Below are 19,903 nucleotides of genomic sequence, written 5' to 3'. Positions count from 1 at the left end.
CCAGCAGCACTGAATACACGTTCAGAGACAACGCTGGCAGCTGGACACGACAAAATCTCCAAGGCGTAAGTTGCGAGCTCTGGCCATTTTTCTAGGTTTGAAGCCCAAAAGGAGCAAGGCTCCAGTTGCACAGTCATGGCATCGATGTTCATTTGGAGATACTCCTGTATCATCCTCTCCAGCCGTTGACTATGTGTCAGACTTGTTGTCTCTGGTGGCCTTGCAAAAGAGGGTCTAAAAAAATTATGAAAAGATTCCATAAAATTGCTGTTACCGGCACCAGATACGGTCCTACTGGTACGGGTAAATAAGAAAGCCGCGGAGACACCATCACGTGTTTCTCAACGCTGGCAGGAAACTAGCCAGGTCTTTCACCGGGAAGGAACAACCACGGGAAGGGCAGTCTCCAGTCAAGGAGACTACCTATACCAAACATGGTATCCATCCACAGACAGCCGTTTCGGGGTATTTGCCCCTCATCAGTGTGGAGTAGGAATCTGGCTAGTGGGGGCAATGCCTAGTATAAGACTACTTAAGCAAGCATTGTTGACCTTAGGGAGATCAACATATCCACTGCGGAGACACCATCACGTGTTTCTCAACGCAGTGATTCTAGAGCATTGCCCCCTGGGAAGTATGCAAATAAGAAAGCCGCGGAGACACCATCACGTGTTTCTCAACGCTGGCAGGAAACTAGCCAGGTCTTTCACCGGGAAGGAACAACCACGGGAAGGGCAGTCTCCAGTCAAGGAGACTACCTATACCAAACATGGTATCCATCCACAGACAGCCGTTTCGGGGTATTTGCCCCTCATCAGTGTGGAGTAGGAATCTGGCTAGTGGGGGCAATGCCTAGTATAAGACTACTTAAGCAAGCATTGTTGACCTTAGGGAGATCAACATATCCACTGCGGAGACACCATCACGTGTTTCTCAACGCAGTGATTCTAGAGCATTGCCCCCTGGGAAGTATGCAAATAAGAAAGCCGCGGAGACACCATCACGTGTTTCTCAACGCTGGCAGGAAACTAGCCAGGTCTTTCACCGGGAAGGAACAACCACGGGAAGGGCAGTCTCCAGTCAAGGAGACTACCTATACCAAACATGGTATCCATCCACAGACAGCCGTTTCGGGGTATTTGCCCCTCATCAGTGTGGAGTAGGAATCTGGCTAGTGGGGGCAATGCCTAGTATAAGACTACTTAAGCAAGCATTGTTGACCTTAGGGAGATCAACATATCCACTGCGGAGACACCATCACGTGTTTCTCAACGCAGTGATTCTAGAGCATTGCCCCCTCTGAAGTATGCAAATAAGAAAGCCGCGGAGACACCATCACGTGTTTCTCAACGCTGGCAGGAAACTAGCCAGGTCTTTCACCGGGAAGGAACAACCACGGGAAGGGCAGTCTCCAGTCAAGGAGACTACCTATACCAAACATGGTATCCATCCACAGACAGCCGTTTCGGGGTATTTGCCCCTCATCAGTGTGGAGTAGGAATCTGGCTAGTGGGGGCAATGCCTAGTATAAGACTACTTAAGCAAGCATTGTTGACCTTAGGGAGATCAACATATCCACTGCGGAGACACCATCACGTGTTTCTCAACGCAGTGATTCTAGAGCATTGCCCCCTGGGAAGTATGCAAATAAGAAAGCCGCGGAGACACCATCACGTGTTTCTCAACGCTGGCAGGAAACTAGCCAGGTCTTTCACCGGGAAGGAACAACCACGGGAAGGGCAGTCTCCAGTCAAGGAGACTACCTATACCAAACATGGTATCCATCCACAGACAGCCGTTTCGGGGTATTTGCCCCTCATCAGTGTGGAGTAGGAATCTGGCTAGTGGGGGCAATGCCTAGTATAAGACTACTTAAGCAAGCATTGTTGACCTTAGGGAGATCAACATATCCACTGCGGAGACACCATCACGTGTTTCTCAACGCAGTGATTCTAGAGCATTGCCCCCTGGGAAGTATGCAAATAAGAAAGCCGCGGAGACACCATCACGTGTTTCTCAACGCTGGCAGGAAAGACCTGGCTAGTTTCCTGCCAGCGTTGAGAAACACGTGATGGTGTCTCCGCGGCTTTCTTATTTGCATACTTCCCAGGGGGCAGTGGATATGTTGATCTCCCTAAGGTCAACAATGCTTGCTTAAGTAGTCTTATACTAGGCATACTAGGCATTGCCCCCACTAGCCAGATTCCTACTCCACACTCCAAACGGCTGTCTGTGGATGGATACCATGTTTGGTATAGGTAGTCTCCTTGACTGGAGACTGCCCTTCCCGTGGTTGTTCCTTCCCGGTGAAAGACCTGGCTAGTTTCCTGCCAGCGTTGAGAAACACGTGATGGTGTCTCCGCGGCTTTCTTATTTGCATACTTCCCAGGGGGCAATGCTCTAGAATCACTGCGTTGAGAAACACGTGATGGTGTCTCCGCAGTGGATATGTTGATCTCCCTAAGGTCAACAATGCTTGCTTAAGTAGTCTTATACTAGGCATTGCCCCCACTAGCCAGATTCCTACTCCACACTGATGAGGGGCAAATACCCCGAAATGGCTGTCTGTGGATGGATACCATGTTTGGTATAGGTAGTCTCCTTGACTGGAGACTGCCCTTCCCGTGGTTGTTCCTTCCCGGTGAAAGACCTGGCTAGTTTCCTGCCAGCGTTGAGAAACACGTGATGGTGTCTCCGCGGCTTTCTTATTTGCATACTTCCCAGGGGGCAATGCTCTAGAATCACTGCGTTGAGAAACACGTGATGGTGTCTCCGCAGTGGATATGTTGATCTCCCTAAGGTCAACAATGCTTGCTTAAGTAGTCTTATACTAGGCATTGCCCCCACTAGCCAGATTCCTACTCCACACTGATGAGGGGCAAATACCCCGAAACGGCTGTCTGTGGATGGATACCATGTTTGGTATAGGTAGTCTCCTTGACTGGAGACTGCCCTTCCCGTGGTTGTTCCTTCCCGGTGAAAGACCTGGCTAGTTTCCTGCCAGCGTTGAGAAACACGTGATGGTGTCTCCGCGGCTTTCTTATTTGCATACTTCCCAGGGGGCAATGCTCTAGAATCACTGCGTTGAGAAACACGTGATGGTGTCTCCGCAGTGGATATGTTGATCTCCCTAAGGTCAACAATGCTTGCTTAAGTAGTCTTATACTAGGCATTGCCCCCACTAGCCAGATTCCTACTCCACACTGATGAGGGGCAAATACCCCGAAACGGCTGTCTGTGGATGGATACCATGTTTGGTATAGGTAGTCTCCTTGACTGGAGACTGCCCTTCCCGTGGTTGTTCCTTCCCGGTGAAAGACCTGGCTAGTTTCCTGCCAGCGTTGAGAAACACGTGATGGTGTCTCCGCGGCTTTCTTATTTGCATACTTCCCAGGGGGCAATGCTCTAGAATCACTGCGTTGAGAAACACGTGATGGTGTCTCCGCAGTGGATATGTTGATCTCCCTAAGGTCAACAATGCTTGCTACTGGTACGGGTAGACTGTTGAAGATGACGAGACCGTCCCATGTTTGTCAAGTTACAACTGGGAGATTCACTCCCTGCACCTGCACGGTTGTTTGGTGGAAAAGCCGAGCTAAGATCTAGTAACAGCTTCTGCTGATACTCCTGCATACGTGCGTCCCTTTCTATGGCTGGAATTATGTCACAAAATTTGGACTTGTACCGGGGATCTAATAGTGTGGCAATCCAGTAGTCATCATCACATCTAATTTTGACAATACGACTGTCATGTTGGAGGTAGTGCAACAAAAAGGCACTCATGTGTCTTGCGCAGCCATGCGGACCAAGTCCACGCTGTGTTTGTGGCATAGAGGTGCTACCCGTTCTTTCTTCCTCTGACATCTGACCCCAACCTCTTTCAACTGAAATTTGACCAAGGTCTCCCTCATCCGCTGAGTCTTCCATGTCCATGGACAGTTCGTCCTCCATTTCTTCATGTTCTCCTGCACCTTGCTCAACATTTCGCCTGCTACTATGCGCCCTTGTCGATCCCTGTCCCCCTTGGTCCCATGCCTGCTGCGTTGGTGATGATGAACGTCTGGACCTTGGTGATGTTGTCCCTTGCGCATATGAATCCTCCTGTAGTTCCTCCCCTTCATGTTGTCCCACCCCCTGACTCCGAATAGTGTTTAGCGTGTGCTCCAGCATGTAAATGACTGGAATCGTCATGCTGATAATGGCATTGTCAGCGCTAAACATATTCGTCGCCATGTCGAAACTGTGCAGAAGGGTGCATAGGTCCTTGATCTGAGACCACTCCATCAGGGTGATCTGCCCCACCTCTGCATCTCGTTGGCCCAGGCTATACGTCATGACGTATTGCACCAGGGCTCTGCGGTGCTGCCACAGTCGCTGTAACATGTGGAGAGTTGAATTCCAGCGTGTCGCCACATCGCATTTCAGGCGATGAACCGGCAGGCCGAAAGACTTCTGGAGCGATGCAAGTCGCTCAGCTGCGGCGCTTGAACGGCGGAAGTGAGCAGACAGTTTTCGTGCCCTGTTCAGAAGGCCATCTAGGCCGGGATAGTGTGTTAAAAATTGCTGCACGACAAGGTTCAACACGTGAGCCATACAAGGTACGTGTGTCACCTTGCCCAGGCGAAGGGCCGCACCCAGGTTTGCAGCATTGTCGCACACGGCCTTACCAGGCTGCAGGTTGAGTGGAGATAACCATTTATTAAACTCGGACCGCAGAGCTGACCACAACTCCTCAGCTGTGTGACTCTTATTACCAAGACATGTCAAGCTAAAGACCGCCTGATGCCGTTGCGCTCTGCTGCCAGCATAGTAATGAGGGGTGCGTGATTCCTTCTGCGCAGTGAGAACGCTGGTGGCCTGACCAGGCAGGCTTGGGGCGGAGGTGGAGGACCCAGATGAGGTGGAGGATGCAGAAGCAGTGGCGGAACTTGGACAGACAGAGGATTGACACACAAGTCGTGGGGACGGCAAGACTTGTGCAGCAGACCCTTCACCATCTATCACCATAGTTACCCAGTGCCCAGTCAGCGACATGTAACGTCCCTGTCCATGCTTACTGGTCCAAGTATCGGTGGTGAAATGCACCCGTTCACACACAGAGTTTCTCAAGGAAGCGGTGATGTTGTGTGCGACATGCTGGTGTAGCGCGGGCACACCTTTCTTAGAGAAGTAGTGGCGACTAGGCATCTGGTACTGGGGCACAGCGACAGACATAAGGTCTCTAAAATCCTGTGTGTCCACTAGGCGGAAAGGCAGCATTTCGGTAGCCAACAGCTTACAGAGGGATAGAGTCAACCTCTTAGCTTTGTCATGGGTCGGAGGAAGTGGCCTTTTATTTGACCACATCTGAGGGACAGAGATCTGGCTGCTGTGTGTAGACGGTGTTGAGTAGGGTGTCCCTGGAAAAATGCAGGTTTGTGAGGAAAGTGCAGGCGGAGACATGATGTTGCCTTCATCCAACGTTGGTGCTATCGATGTCTGAGAGAGCTGTACTCACTCACTTGTTTCCCCTTCCAAACCAACTGACGACCTTACAAGCAAACTGCCTGTTGCGGTTACAGTGGTGGAAGTTTTGCGTGGAAAAACAGGTGTGACAGCTGTCCCCACAGTCCTAGAAGATGAAGAGCGCGCGGATGCACTGGAAGGGGCGGGCGGTGGATGGTTCGCTCCGCTAGGCCGCATTGCAGCACGGTGAGCTTCCCACCGGGACTTATGATATTTAGTCATGTGACGATTCATGGAAGAAGTTGTCAAACTGCTGAGGTTTTGACCTCTACTAACAGAATCATGACAAATGTTACATATCACATGAGTTGGGCGATCTTTTTCGATGTGAAAAAAGGTCCAGGCTAGGCAAGGCTTAGAGGCCATGCGACCTGTTGATCCACCCCGAATAATGCTCATAGGCAGAGTGGTGGCTGAGGATGCAGTTGTAGACGTGCTACCAGTGCTCCGACTCTGTCCAGGAAGGCGCAAGGTAACTTCGTCGTCGGTTGCATCCTCCTCCACCGCCTCTGTTGACCTCCTCGAGTGCCTGACTGGGGGTTGACAGTAGGTGGGATCTAGAACGTCATCATCAATTGTTGTGTTTGCACTCCCCTCCCCCTCAGACCGAGCCTCTTCTTGCCCTGACCGAATATTTAAGTTGTCATCCCAATCGGGTATCTGCGTCTCATCTTCATCAGTATGTTCCTCATTGTCTATAACCACAGGTGTTACAGTTTGTGACAAAGGGTCAACATTATGCTCAGAAACTTGGTCCTCACGGCCTGAATCAGAGTCACAAAGGTTCTGGGCATCACTGCAGACCATTTCCTGTTCTGTACTCACTGTAGCTTGGGAGCAGACCTCTGATTCCCAGGCTATAGTGTGACTGAACAGCTCTGCAGACTCAGCCATCTCAGTTCCACCATACTGTGCAGGGCTGATGGAGACTTCAGAGCTGGGAGAAATCAAGTGTGATTGGGATGACAACTCAGAGGACTGGTGTTTTTTGGATGCGGTACTTGAAGTGGCTGAGAGGGCACTTGTTGGACCACTTGAGATCCATTCAAGCATTTTCCTTTTTTGCCCATCATCTACCTTTGTTCCTCTTGTTCGTGTCCGTAAAAAAGGGAGCACATCGGATTGTCCACAATAAGTAGTAGACATCTTACTTTTGCTAGTAGATGGTCTATCTGCAGCAGATGATAATGGAGCTTTGCCACCTTCCCCACTGACAAAACCTTTTTTGCCTTTTCCACCACGCCTCTTCCCCTTTCCACCAGCATCTGTCATTTTGCCACTCATGTTGATTGCGACAAGATTGTGGACTGAAAATGTGGTAGTAAAAATTGAGAGGTGGTGAAGATTGCAGTGGTGGTCTAGCTTTATTAACAGCAGAATAATAAAGAATAAATATCCCTGACAATGTAACTTAGTTATAATTAGTTGGAGTGTGCAACGCAGGCAGACGTGCTGCAAATGTCTTGGCACTAGTGGGACTAAAGCAAAGTCCAATAGCCACGTATAGGATGCCACTAGGTACACTGAGTGTTTGCTAGTATAATGGCTTAGTTATAATTAGTTGGAGTGTGCAACGCAGGCAGATGCGCTCTGCAAATGTCTTGGCACTAGTGGGACTATAGCAAAGTCCAATAGCCACGTATAGGATGCCACTAGGTACACTAAGTGTTTGCTAGTATAATGGCTTAGTTATAATTAGTTGGAGTGTGCAACGCAGGCAGATGCGCTCTGCAAATGTCTTGGCACTAGTGGGACTATAGCAAAGTCCAATAGCCACGTATAGGATGCCACTAGGTACACTGAGTGTGTGCTAGTATAATGGCTTAGTTATAATTAGTTGGAGTGTGCAACGCAGGCAGATGCGCTCTGCAAATGTCTTGGCACTAGTGGGACTATAGCAAAGTCCAATAGCCACGTATAGGATGCCACTAGGTACACTGAGTGTGTGCTAGTATAATGGCTTAGTTATAATTAGTTGGAGTGTGCAACGCAGGCAGATGCGCTCTGCAAATGTCTTGGCACTAGTGGGACTATAGCAAAGTCCAATAGCCACGTATAGGATGCCACTAGGTACACTAAGTGTTTGCTAGTATAATGGCTTAGTTATAATTAGTTGGAGTGTGCAACGCAGGCAGATGCGCTCTGCAAATGTCTTGGCACTAGTGGGACTATAGCAAAGTCCAATAGCCACGTATAGGATGCCACTAGGTACACTGAGTGTGTGCTAGTATAATGGCTTAGTTATAATTAGTTGGAGTGTGCAACGCAGGCAGATGCGCTCTGCAAATGTCTTGGCACTAGTGGGACTATAGCAAAGTCCAATAGCCACGTATAGGATGCCACTAGGTACACTGAGTGTGTGCTAGTATAATGGCTTAGTTATAATTAGTTGGAGTGTGCAACGCAGGCAGATGCGCTCTGCAAATGTCTTGGCACTAGTGGGACTATAGCAAAGTCCAATAGCCACGTATAGGATGCCACTAGGTACACTGAGTGTGTGCTAGTATAATGGCTTAGTTATAATTAGTTGGAGTGTGCAACGCAGGCAGATGCGCTCTGCAAATGTCTTGGCACTAGTGGGACTATAGCAAAGTCCAATAGCCACGTATAGGATGCCACTAGGTACACTGAGTGTGTGCTAGTATAATGGCTTAGTTATAATTAGTTGGAGTGTGCAACGCAGGCAGATGCGCTCTGCAAATGTCTTGGCACTAGTGGGACTATAGCAAAGTCCAATAGCCACGTATAGGATGCCACTAGGTACACTGAGTGTGTGCTAGTATAATGGCTTAGTTATAATTAGTTGGAGTGTGCAACGCAGGCAGATGCGCTCTGCAAATGTCTTGGCACTAGTGGGACTATAGCAAAGTCCAATAGCCACGTATAGGATGCCACTAGGTACACTGAGTGTGTGCTAGTATAATGGCTTAGTTATAATTAGTTGGAGTGTGCAACGCAGGCAGATGCGCTCTGCAAATGTCTTGGCACTAGTGGGACTATAGCAAAGTCCAATAGCCACGTATAGGATGCCACTAGGTACACTGAGTGTGTGCTAGTATAATGGCTTAGTTATAATTAGTTGGAGTGTGCAACGCAGGCAGATGCGCTCTGCAAATGTCTTGGCACTAGTGGGACTATAGCAAAGTCCAATAGCCACGTATAGGATGCCACTAGGTACACTGAGTGTGTGCTAGCATAATGGCTTAGTTATAATTAGTTGGAGTGTGCAACGCAGGCAGATGCGCTCTGCAAATGTCTTGGCACTAGTGGGACTATAGCAAAGTCCAATAGCCACGTATAGGATGCCACTAGGTACACTGAGTGTGTGCTAGTATAATGGCTTAGTTATAATTAGTTGGAGTGTGCAACGCAGGCAGATGCGCTCTGCAAATGTCTTGGCACTAGTGGGACTATAGCAAAGTCCAATAGCCACGTATAGGATGCCACTAGGTACACTGAGTGTGTGCTAGTATAATGGCTTAGTTATAATTAGTTGGAGTGTGCAACGCAGGCAGATGCGCTCTGCAAATGTCTTGGCACTAGTGGGACTATAGCAAAGTCCAATAGCCACGTATAGGATGCCACTAGGTACACTGAGTGTGTGCTAGTATAATGGCTTAGTTATAATTAGTTGGAGTGTGCAACGCAGGCAGATGCGCTCTGCAAATGTCTTGGCACTAGTGGGACTATAGCAAAGTCCAATAGCCACATATAGGATGCCACTAGGTACACTGAGTGTGTGCTAGTATAATGGCTTAGTTATAATTAGTTGGAGTGTGCAACGCAGGCAGATGCGCTCTGCAAATGTCTTGGCACTAGTGGGACTATAGCAAAGTCCAATAGCCACGTATAGGATGCCACTAGGTACACTGAGTGTGTGCTAGTATAATGGCTTAGTTATAATTAGTTGGAGTGTGCAACGCAGGCAGATGCGCTCTGCAAATGTCTTGGCACTAGTGGGACTATAGCAAAGTCCAATAGCCACGTATAGGATGCCACTAGGTACACTAAGTGTTTGCTAGTATAATGGCTGAGTTATAATTAGTTGGAGTGTGCAACGCAGGCAGATGCGCTCTGCAAATGTCTTGGCACTAGTGGGACTATAGCAAAGTCCAATAGCCACGTATAGGATGCCACTAGGTACACTGAGTGTGTGCTAGTATAATGGCTTAGTTATAATTAGTTGGAGTGTGCAACGCAGGCAGATGCGCTCTGCAAATGTCTTGGCACTAGTGGGACTATAGCAAAGTCCAATAGCCACGTATAGGATGCCACTAGGTACACTGAGTGTGTGCTAGTATAATGGCTTAGTTATAATTAGTTGGAGTGTGCAACGCAGGCAGATGCGCTCTGCAAATGTCTTGGCACTAGTGGGACTATAGCAAAGTCCAATAGCCACGTATAGGATGCCACTAGGTACACTAAGTGTTTGCTAGTATAATGGCTTAGTTATAATTAGTTGGAGTGTGCAACGCAGGCAGATGCGCTCTGCAAATGTCTTGGCACTAGTGGGACTATAGCAAAGTCCAATAGCCACGTATAGGATGCCACTAGGTACACTGAGTGTGTGCTAGTATAATGGCTTAGTTATAATTAGTTGGAGTGTGCAACGCAGGCAGATGCGCTCTGCAAATGTCTTGGCACTAGTGGGACTATAGCAAAGTCCAATAGCCACGTATAGGATGCCACTAGGTACACTGAGTGTGTGCTAGTATAATGGCTTAGTTATAATTAGTTGGAGTGTGCAACGCAGGCAGATGCGCTCTGCAAATGTCTTGGCACTAGTGGGACTATAGCAAAGTCCAATAGCCACGTATAGGATGCCACTAGGTACACTGAGTGTGTGCTAGTATAATGGCTTAGTTATAATTAGTTGGAGTGTGCAACGCAGGCAGATGCGCTCTGCAAATGTCTTGGCACTAGTGGGACTATAGCAAAGTCCAATAGCCACGTATAGGATGCCACTAGGTACACTGAGTGTGTGCTAGTATAATGGCTTAGTTATAATTAGTTGGAGTGTGCAACGCAGGCAGATGCGCTCTGCAAATGTCTTGGCACTAGTGGGACTATAGCAAAGTCCAATAGCCACGTATAGGATGCCACTAGGTACACTGAGTGTGTGCTAGTATAATGGCTTAGTTATAATTAGTTGGAGTGTGCAACGCAGGCAGATGCGCTCTGCAAATGTCTTGGCACTAGTGGGACTATAGCAAAGTCCAATAGCCACGTATAGGATGCCACTAGGTACACTGAGTGTGTGCTAGTATAATGGCTTAGTTATAATTAGTTGGAGTGTGTGCAACGCAGGCAGATGCGCTCTGCAAATGTCTTGGCACTAGTGGGACTATAGCAAAGTCCAATAGCCACGTATAGGATGCCACTAGGTACACTGAGTGTGTGCTAGTAAAATGGCTTAGTTATAATTAGTTGGAGTGTGCAACGCAGGCAGATGCGCTCTGCAAATGTCTTGGCACTAGTGGGACTATAGCAAAGTCCAATAGCCACGTATAGGATGCCACTAGGTACACTGAGTGTGTGCTAGTATAATGGCTTAGTTATAATTAGTTGGAGTGTGCAACGCAGGCAGATGCGCTCTGCAAATGTCTTGGCACTAGTGGGACTATAGCAAAGTCCAATAGCCACGTATAGGATGCCACTAGGTACACTGAGTGTGTGCTAGTATAATGGCTTAGTTATAATTAGTTGGAGTGTGCAACGCAGGCAGATGCGCTCTGCAAATGTCTTGGCACTAGTGGGACTATAGCAAAGTCCAATAGCCACGTATAGGATGCCACTAGGTACACTGAGTGTGTGCTAGTATAATGGCTTAGTTATAATTAGTTGGAGTGTGCAACGCAGGCAGATGCGCTCTGCAAATGTCTTGGCACTAGTGGGGACTATAGCAAAGTCCAATAGCCACGTATAGGATGCCACTAGGTACACTGAGTGTGTGCTAGTATAATGGCTTAGTTATAATTAGTTGGAGTGTGCAACGCAGGCAGATGCGCTCTGCAAATGTCTTGGCACTAGTGGGACTATAGCAAAGTCCAATAGCCACGTATAGGATGCCACTAGGTACACTGAGTGTGTGCTAGTATAATGGCTTAGTTATAATTAGTTGGAGTGTGCAACGCAGGCAGATGCGCTCTGCAAATGTCTTGGCACTAGTGGGACTATAGCAAAGTCCAATAGCCACGTATAGGATGCCACTAGGTACACTGAGTGTGTGCTAGTATAATGGCTTAGTTATAATTAGTTGGAGTGTGCAACGCAGGCAGATGCGCTCTGCAAATGTCTTGGCACTAGTGGGACTATAGCAAAGTCCAATAGCCACGTATAGGATGCCACTAGGTACACTAAGTGTTTGCTAGTATAATGGCTGAGTTATAATTAGTTGGAGTGTGCAACGCAGGCAGATGCGCTCTGCAAATGTCTTGGCACTAGTGGGACTATAGCAAAGTCCAATAGCCACGTATAGGATGCCACTAGGTACACTGAGTGTGTGCTAGTATAATGGCTTAGTTATAATTAGTTGGAGTGTGCAACGCAGGCAGATGCGCTCTGCAAATGTCTTGGCACTAGTGGGACTATAGCAAAGTCCAATAGCCACGTATAGGATGCCACTAGGTACCACTAAGTGTTTGCTAGTATAATGGCTTAGTTATAATTAGTTGGAGTGTGCAACGCAGGCAGATGCGCTCTGCAAATGTCTTGGCACTAGTGGGACTATAGCAAAGTCCAATAGCCACGTATAGGATGCCACTAGGTACACTGAGTGTGTGCTAGTATAATGGCTTAGTTATAATTAGTTGGAGTGTGCAACGCAGGCAGATGCGCTCTGCAAATGTCTTGGCACTAGTGGGACTAAAGCAAAGTCCAATAGCCACGTATAGGATGCCACTAGGTACACTGAGTGTGTGCTAGTATAATGGCTTAGTTATAATTAGTTGGAGTGTGCAACGCAGGCAGATGCGCTCTGCAAATGTCTTGGCACTAGTGGGACTATAGCAAAGTCCAATAGCCACGTATAGGATGCCACTAGGTACACTGAGTGTGTGCTAGTATAATGGCTTAGTTATAATTAGTTGGAGTGTGCAACGCAGGCAGATGCGCTCTGCAAATGTCTTGGCACTAGTGGGACTATAGCAAAGTCCAATAGCCACGTATAGGATGCCACTAGGTACACTAAGTGTTTGCTAGTATAATGGCTTAGTTATAATTAGTTGGAGTGTGCAACGCAGGCAGATGCGCTCTGCAAATGTCTTGGCACTAGTGGGACTATAGCAAAGTCCAATAGCCACGTATAGGATGCCACTAGGTACACTGAGTGTGTGCTAGTATAATGGCTTAGTTATAATGAGTTGGAGTGTGCAATGCAGGCAGACGCTGCTGCAAATGTCTTGGCACTAGTGGGACTATAGCAAAGTCCAATAGCCACGTATAGGATGCCACTAGGTACACTGAGTGTGTGCTAGTATAATGGCTTAGTTATAATTAGTTGGAGTGTGCAACGCAGGCAGATGCGCTCTGCAAATGTCTTGGCACTAGTGGGACTATAGCAAAGTCCAATAGCCACGTATAGGATGCCACTAGGTACACTAAGTGTTTGCTAGTATAATGGCTTAGTTATAATTAGTTGGAGTGTGCAACGCAGGCAGATGCGCTCTGCAAATGTCTTGGCACTAGTGGGACTATAGCAAAGTCCAATAGCCACGTATAGGATGCCACTAGGTACACTGAGTGTGTGCTAGTATAATGGCTTAGTTATAATTAGTTGGAGTGTGCAACGCAGGCAGATGCGCTCTGCAAATGTCTTGGCACTAGTGGGACTATAGCAAAGTCCAATAGCCACGTATAGGATGCCACTAGGTACACTGAGTGTGTGCTAGTATAATGGCTTAGTTATAATTAGTTGGAGTGTGCAACGCAGGCAGATGCGCTCTGCAAATGTCTTGGCACTAGTGGGACTATAGCAAAGTCCAATAGCCACGTATAGGATGCCACTAGGTACACTGAGTGTGTGCTAGTATAATGGCTTAGTTATAATTAGTTGGAGTGTGCAACGCAGGCAGATGCGCTCTGCAAATGTCTTGGCACTAGTGGGACTATAGCAAAGTCCAATAGCCACGTATAGGATGCCACTAGGTACACTGAGTGTGTGCTAGTATAATGGCTTAGTTATAATTAGTTGGAGTGTGCAACGCAGGCAGATGCGCTCTGCAAATGTCTTGGCACTAGTGGGACTATAGCAAAGTCCAATAGCCACGTATAGGATGCCACTAGGTACACTGAGTGTGTGCTAGTATAATGGCTTAGTTATAATTAGTTGGAGTGTGCAACGCAGGCAGATGCGCTCTGCAAATGTCTTGGCACTAGTGGGGACTATAGCAAAGTCCAATAGCCACGTATAGGATGCCACTAGGTACACTGAGTGTGTGCTAGTAAAATGGCTTAGTTATAATTAGTTGGAGTGTGCAACGCAGGCAGATGCGCTCTGCAAATGTCTTGGCACTAGTGGGACTATAGCAAAGTCCAATAGCCACGTATAGGATGCCACTAGGTACACTGAGTGTGTGCTAGTATAATGGCTTAGTTATAATTAGTTGGAGTGTGCAACGCAGGCAGATGCGCTCTGCAAATGTCTTGGCACTAGTGGGACTATAGCAAAGTCCAATAGCCACGTATAGGATGCCACTAGGTACACTGAGTGTGTGCTAGTATAATGGCTTAGTTATAATTAGTTGGAGTGTGCAACGCAGGCAGATGCGCTCTGCAAATGTCTTGGCACTAGTGGGACTATAGCAAAGTCCAATAGCCACGTATAGGATGTCACTAGGTACACTGAGTGTGTGCTAGTATAATGGCTTAGTTATAATTAGTTGGAGTGTGCAACGCAGGCAGATGCGCTCTGCAAATGTCTTGGCACTAGTGGGACTATAGCAAAGTCCAATAGCCACGTATAGGATGCCACTAGGTACACTGAGTGTGTGCTAGTATAATGGCTTAGTTATAATTAGTTGGAGTGTGCAACGCAGGCAGATGCGCTCTGCAAATGTCTTGGCACTAGTGGGACTATAGCAAAGTCCAATAGCCACGTATAGGATGCCACTAGGTACACTGAGTGTGTGCTAGTATAATGGCTTAGTTATAATTAGTTGGAGTGTGCAACGCAGGCAGATGCGCTCTGCAAATGTCTTGGCACTAGTGGGACTATAGCAAAGTCCAATAGCCACGTATAGGATGCCACTAGGTACACTGAGTGTGTGCTAGTATAATGGCTTAGTTATAATTAGTTGGAGTGTGCAACGCAGGCAGATGCGCTCTGCAAATGTCTTGGCACTAGTGGGACTATAGCAAAGTCCAATAGCCACGTATAGGATGCCACTAGGTACACTGAAGTGTGTGCTAGTATAATGGCTTAGTTATAATTAGTTGGAGTGTGCAACGCAGGCAGATGCGCTCTGCAAATGTCTTGGCACTAGTGGGACTATAGCAAAGTCCAATAGCCACGTATAGGATGCCACTAGGTACACTGAGTGTGTGCTAGTATAATGGCTTAGTTATAATTAGTTGGAGTGTGCAACGCAGGCAGATGCGCTCTGCAAATGTCTTGGCACTAGTGGGACTATAGCAAAGTCCAATAGCCACGTATAGGATGCCACTAGGTACACTGAGTGTGTGCTAGTATAATGGCTTAGTTATAATTAGTTGGAGTGTGCAACGCAGGCAGATGCGCTCTGCAAATGTCTTGGCACTAGTGGGACTATAGCAAAGTCCAATAGCCACGTATAGGATGCCACTAGGTACACTGAGTGTGTGCTAGTATAATGGCTTAGTTATAATTAGTTGGAGTGTGCAACGCAGGCAGATGCGCTCTGCAAATGTCTTGGCACTAGTGGGACTATAGCAAAGTCCAATAGCCACGTATAGGATGCCACTAGGTACACTGAGTGTGTGCTAGTATAATGGCTTAGTTATAATTAGTTGGAGTGTGCAACGCAGGCAGATGCGCTCTGCAAATGTCTTGGCACTAGTGGGACTATAGCAAAGTCCAATAGCCACGTATAGGATGCCACTAGGTACACTGAGTGTGTGCTAGTATAATGGCTTAGTTATAATTAGTTGGAGTGTGCAACGCAGGCAGATGCGCTCTGCAAATGTCTTGGCACTAGTGGGACTATAGCAAAGTCCAATAGCCACGTATAGGATGCCACTAGGATACACTGAGTGTGTGCTAGTATAATGGCTTAGTTATAATTAGTTGGAGTGTGCAACGCAGGCAGATGCGCTCTGCAAATGTCTTGGCACTAGTGGGACTATAGCAAAGTCCAATAGCCACGTATAGGATGCCACTAGGTACACTGAGTGTGTGCTAGTATAATGGCTTAGTTATAATGAGTTGGAGTGTGCAATGCAGGCAGATGCGCTGCTGCAAATGTCTTGGCACTAGTGGGACTATAGCAAAGTCCAATAGCCACGTATAGGATGCCACTAGGTACACTGAGTGTGTGCTAGTATAATGGCTTAGTTATAATTAGTTGGAGTGTGCAACGCAGGCAGATGCGCTCTGCAAATGTCTTGGCACTAGTGGGACTATAGCAAAGTCCAATAGCCACGTATAGGATGCCACTAGGTACACTAAGTGTTTGCTAGTATAATGGCTTAGTTATAATTAGTTGGAGTGTGCAACGCAGGCAGATGCGCTCTGCAAATGTCTTGGCACTAGTGGGACTATAGCAAAGTCCAATAGCCACGTATAGGATGCCACTAGGTACACTGAGTGTGTGCTAGTATAATGGCTTAGTTATAATTAGTTGGAGTGTGCAACGCAGGCAGATGCGCTCTGCAAATGTCTTGGCACTAGTGGGGACTATAGCAAAGTCCAATAGCCACGTATAGGATGCCACTAGGTACACTGAGTGTGTGCTAGTATAATGGCTTAGTTATAATTAGTTGGAGTGTGCAACGCAGGCAGATGCGCTCTGCAAATGTCTTGGCACTAGTGGGACTATAGCAAAGTCCAATAGCCACGTATAGGATGCCACTAGGTACACTGAGTGTGTGCTAGTATAATGGCTTAGTTATAATTAGTTGGAGTGTGCAACGCAGGCAGATGCGCTCTGCAAATGTCTTGGCACTAGTGGGACTATAGCAAAGTCCAATAGCCACGTATAGGATGCCACTAGGTACACTGAGTGTGTGCTAGTATAATGGCTTAGTTATAATTAGTTGGAGTGTGCAACGCAGGCAGATGCGCTCTGCAAATGTCTTGGCACTAGTGGGACTATAGCAAAGTCCAATAGCCACGTATAGGATGCCACTAGGTACACTGAGTGTGTGCTAGTATAATGGCTTAGTTATAATTAGTTGGAGTGTGCAACGCAGGCAGATGCGCTCTGCAAATGTCTTGGCACTAGTGGGACTATAGCAAAGTCCAATAGCCACGTATAGGATGCCACTAGGTACACTGAGTGTGTGCTAGTATAATGGCTTAGTTATAATTAGTTGGAGTGTGCAACGCAGGCAGATGCGCTCTGCAAATGTCTTGGCACTAGTGGGACTATAGCAAAGTCCAATAGCCACGTATAGGATGCCACTAGGTACACTGAGTGTGTGCTAGTATAATGGCTTAGTTATAATTAGTTGGAGTGTGCAACGCAGGCAGATGCGCTCTGCAAATGTCTTGGCACTAGTGGGACTATAGCAAAGTCCAATAGCCACGTATAGGATGCCACTAGGTACACTGAGTGTGTGCTAGTATAATGGCTTAGTTATAATTAGTTGGAGTGTGCAACGCAGGCAGATGCGCTCTGCAAATGTCTTGGCACTAGTGGGACTATAGCAAAGTCCAATAGCCACGTATAGGATGCCACTAGGTACACTGAGTGTGTGCTAGTATAATGGCTTAGTTATAATTAGTTGGAGTGTGCAACGCAGGCAGATGCGCTCTGCAAATGTCTTGGCACTAGTGGGACTATAGCAAAGTCCAATAGCCACGTATAGGATGCCACTAGGTACACTGAGTGTGTGCTAGTATAATGGCTTAGTTATAATTAGTTGGAGTGTGCAACGCAGGCAGATGCGCTCTGCAAATGTCTTGGCACTAGTGGGACTATAGCAAAGTCCAATAGCCACGTATAGGATGCCACTAGGTACACTGAGTGTGTGCTAGTATAATGGCTTAGTTATAATTAGTTGGAGTGTGCAACGCAGGCAGATGCGCTCTGCAAATGTCTTGGCACTAGTGGGACTATAGCAAAGTCCAATAGCCACGTATAGGATGCCACTAGGTACACTGAGTGTGTGCTAGTATAATGGCTTAGTTATAATTAGTTGGAGTGTGCAACGCAGGCAGATGCGCTCTGCAAATGTCTTGGCACTAGTGGGACTATAGCAAAGTCCAATAGCCACGTATAGGATGCCACTAGGTACACTAAGTGTTTGCTAGTATAATGGCTTAGTTATAATTAGTTGGAGTGTGCAACGCAGGCAGATGCGCTCTGCAAATGTCTTGGCACTAGTGGGACTATAGCAAAGTCCAATAGCCACGTATAGGATGCCACTAGGTACACTGAGTGTGTGCTAGTATAATGGCTTAGTTATAATTAGTTGGAGGTGTGCAACGCAGGCAGATGCGCTCTGCAAATGTCTTGGCACTAGTGGGACTATAGCAAAGTCCAATAGCCACGTATAGGATGCCACTAGGTACACTAAGTGTTTGCTAGTATAATGGCTTAGTTATAATTAGTTGGAGTGTGCAACGCAGGCAGATGCGCTCTGCAAATGTCTTGGCACTAGTGGGACTATAGCAAAGTCCAATAGCCACGTATAGGATGCCACTAGGTACACTGAGTGTGTGCTAGTATAATGGCTTAGTTATAATTAGTTGGAGTGTGCAACGCAGGCAGATGCGCTCTGCAAATGTCTTGGCACTAGTGGGACTATAGCAAAGTCCAATAGCCACGTATAGGATGCCACTAGGTACACTGAGTGTGTGCTAGTATAATGGCTTAGTTATAATTAGTTGGAGTGTGCAACGCAGGCAGATGCGCTCTGCAAATGTCTTGGCACTAGTGGGACTATAGCAAAGTCCAATAGCCACGTATAGGATGCCACTAGGTACACTGAGTGTGTGCTAGTATAATGGCTTAGTTATAATTAGTTGGAGTGTGCAACGCAGGCAGATGCGCTCTGCAAATGTCTTGGCACTAGTGGGACTATAGCAAAGTCCAATAGCCACGTATAGGATGCCACTAGGTACACTAAGTGTTTGCTAGTATAATGGCTTAGTTATAATTAGTTGGAGTGTGCAACGCAGGCAGATGCGCTCTGCAAATGTCTTGGCACTAGTGGGACTATAGCAAAGTCCAATAGCCACGTATAGGATGCCACTAGGTACACTGAGTGTGTGCTAGTATAATGGCTTAGTTATAATTAGTTGGAGTGTGCAACGCAGGCAGATGCGCTCTGCAAATGTCTTGGCACTAGTGGGACTATAGCAAAGTCCAATAGCCACGTATAGGATGCCACTAGGTACACTAAGTGTTTGCTAGTATAATGGCTTAGTTATAATTAGTTGGAGTGTGCAACGCAGGCAGATGCGCTCTGCAAATGTCTTGGCACTAGTGGGACTATAGCAAAGTCCAATAGCCACGTATAGGATGCCACTAGGTACACTGAGTGTTTGCTAGTATAATGGCTTAGTTATAATTAGTTGGAGTGTGCAACGCAGGCAGATGCGCTCTGCAAATGTCTTGGCACTAGTGGGACTATAGCAAAGTCCAATAGCCACGTATAGGATGCCACTAGGTACACTAAGTGTTTGCTAGTATAATGGCTTAGTTATAATTAGTTGGAGTGTGCAACGCAGGCAGATGCGCTCTGCAAATGTCTTGGCACTAGTGGGACTATAGCAAAGTCCAATAGCCACGTATAGGATGCCACTAGGTACACTGAGTGTGTGCTAGTATAATGGCTTAGTTATAATTAGTTGGAGTGTGCAACGCAGGCAGATGCGCTCTGCAAATGTTATGGCACTAGTGGGACTATAGCAAAGTCCAATAGCCACGTATAGGATGCCACTAGGTACACTGAGTGTGTGCTAGTATAATGGCTTAGTTATAATTAGTTGGAGTGTGCAACGCAGGCAGATGCGCTCTGCAAATGTCTTGGCACTAGTGGGACTATAGCAAAGTCCAATAGCCACGTATAGGATGCCACTAGGTACACTGAGTGTTTGCTAGTATAATGGCTTAGTTATGAGTTGGAGTGTGCAGAGGACAGGAGGGTACAGTGGCAGGATTGTGGTGCTCTGGGTAGAGGAATGGAAGCCTGCCTTTCTATTCCCTCCTAATGGTGAAATGCAGGGAGGAAATCCCTGACCTTGGCTGCACAGACG

General features: G+C 47.2%; 1 long non-coding RNA gene across 1 annotated transcript in view; it reads left to right on the top strand.

Annotated features, from left to right (window-relative positions):
• LOC142244248 (uncharacterized) overlaps positions 1-19,903 on the top strand; it is a 428,197-nt gene that overhangs the window by 252,976 nt on the left and 155,318 nt on the right. The window lies entirely within an intron of this gene.

Source organism: Anomaloglossus baeobatrachus, chromosome 6 (genome assembly GCF_048569485.1).
Source record: "Anomaloglossus baeobatrachus isolate aAnoBae1 chromosome 6, aAnoBae1.hap1, whole genome shotgun sequence".
Lineage (NCBI taxonomy): Eukaryota > Metazoa > Chordata > Amphibia > Anura > Aromobatidae > Anomaloglossus > Anomaloglossus baeobatrachus.
The sequence above is the reverse complement of the archived record's forward strand: the minus strand, read 5'-3'. Positions and strand labels throughout refer to the sequence as shown.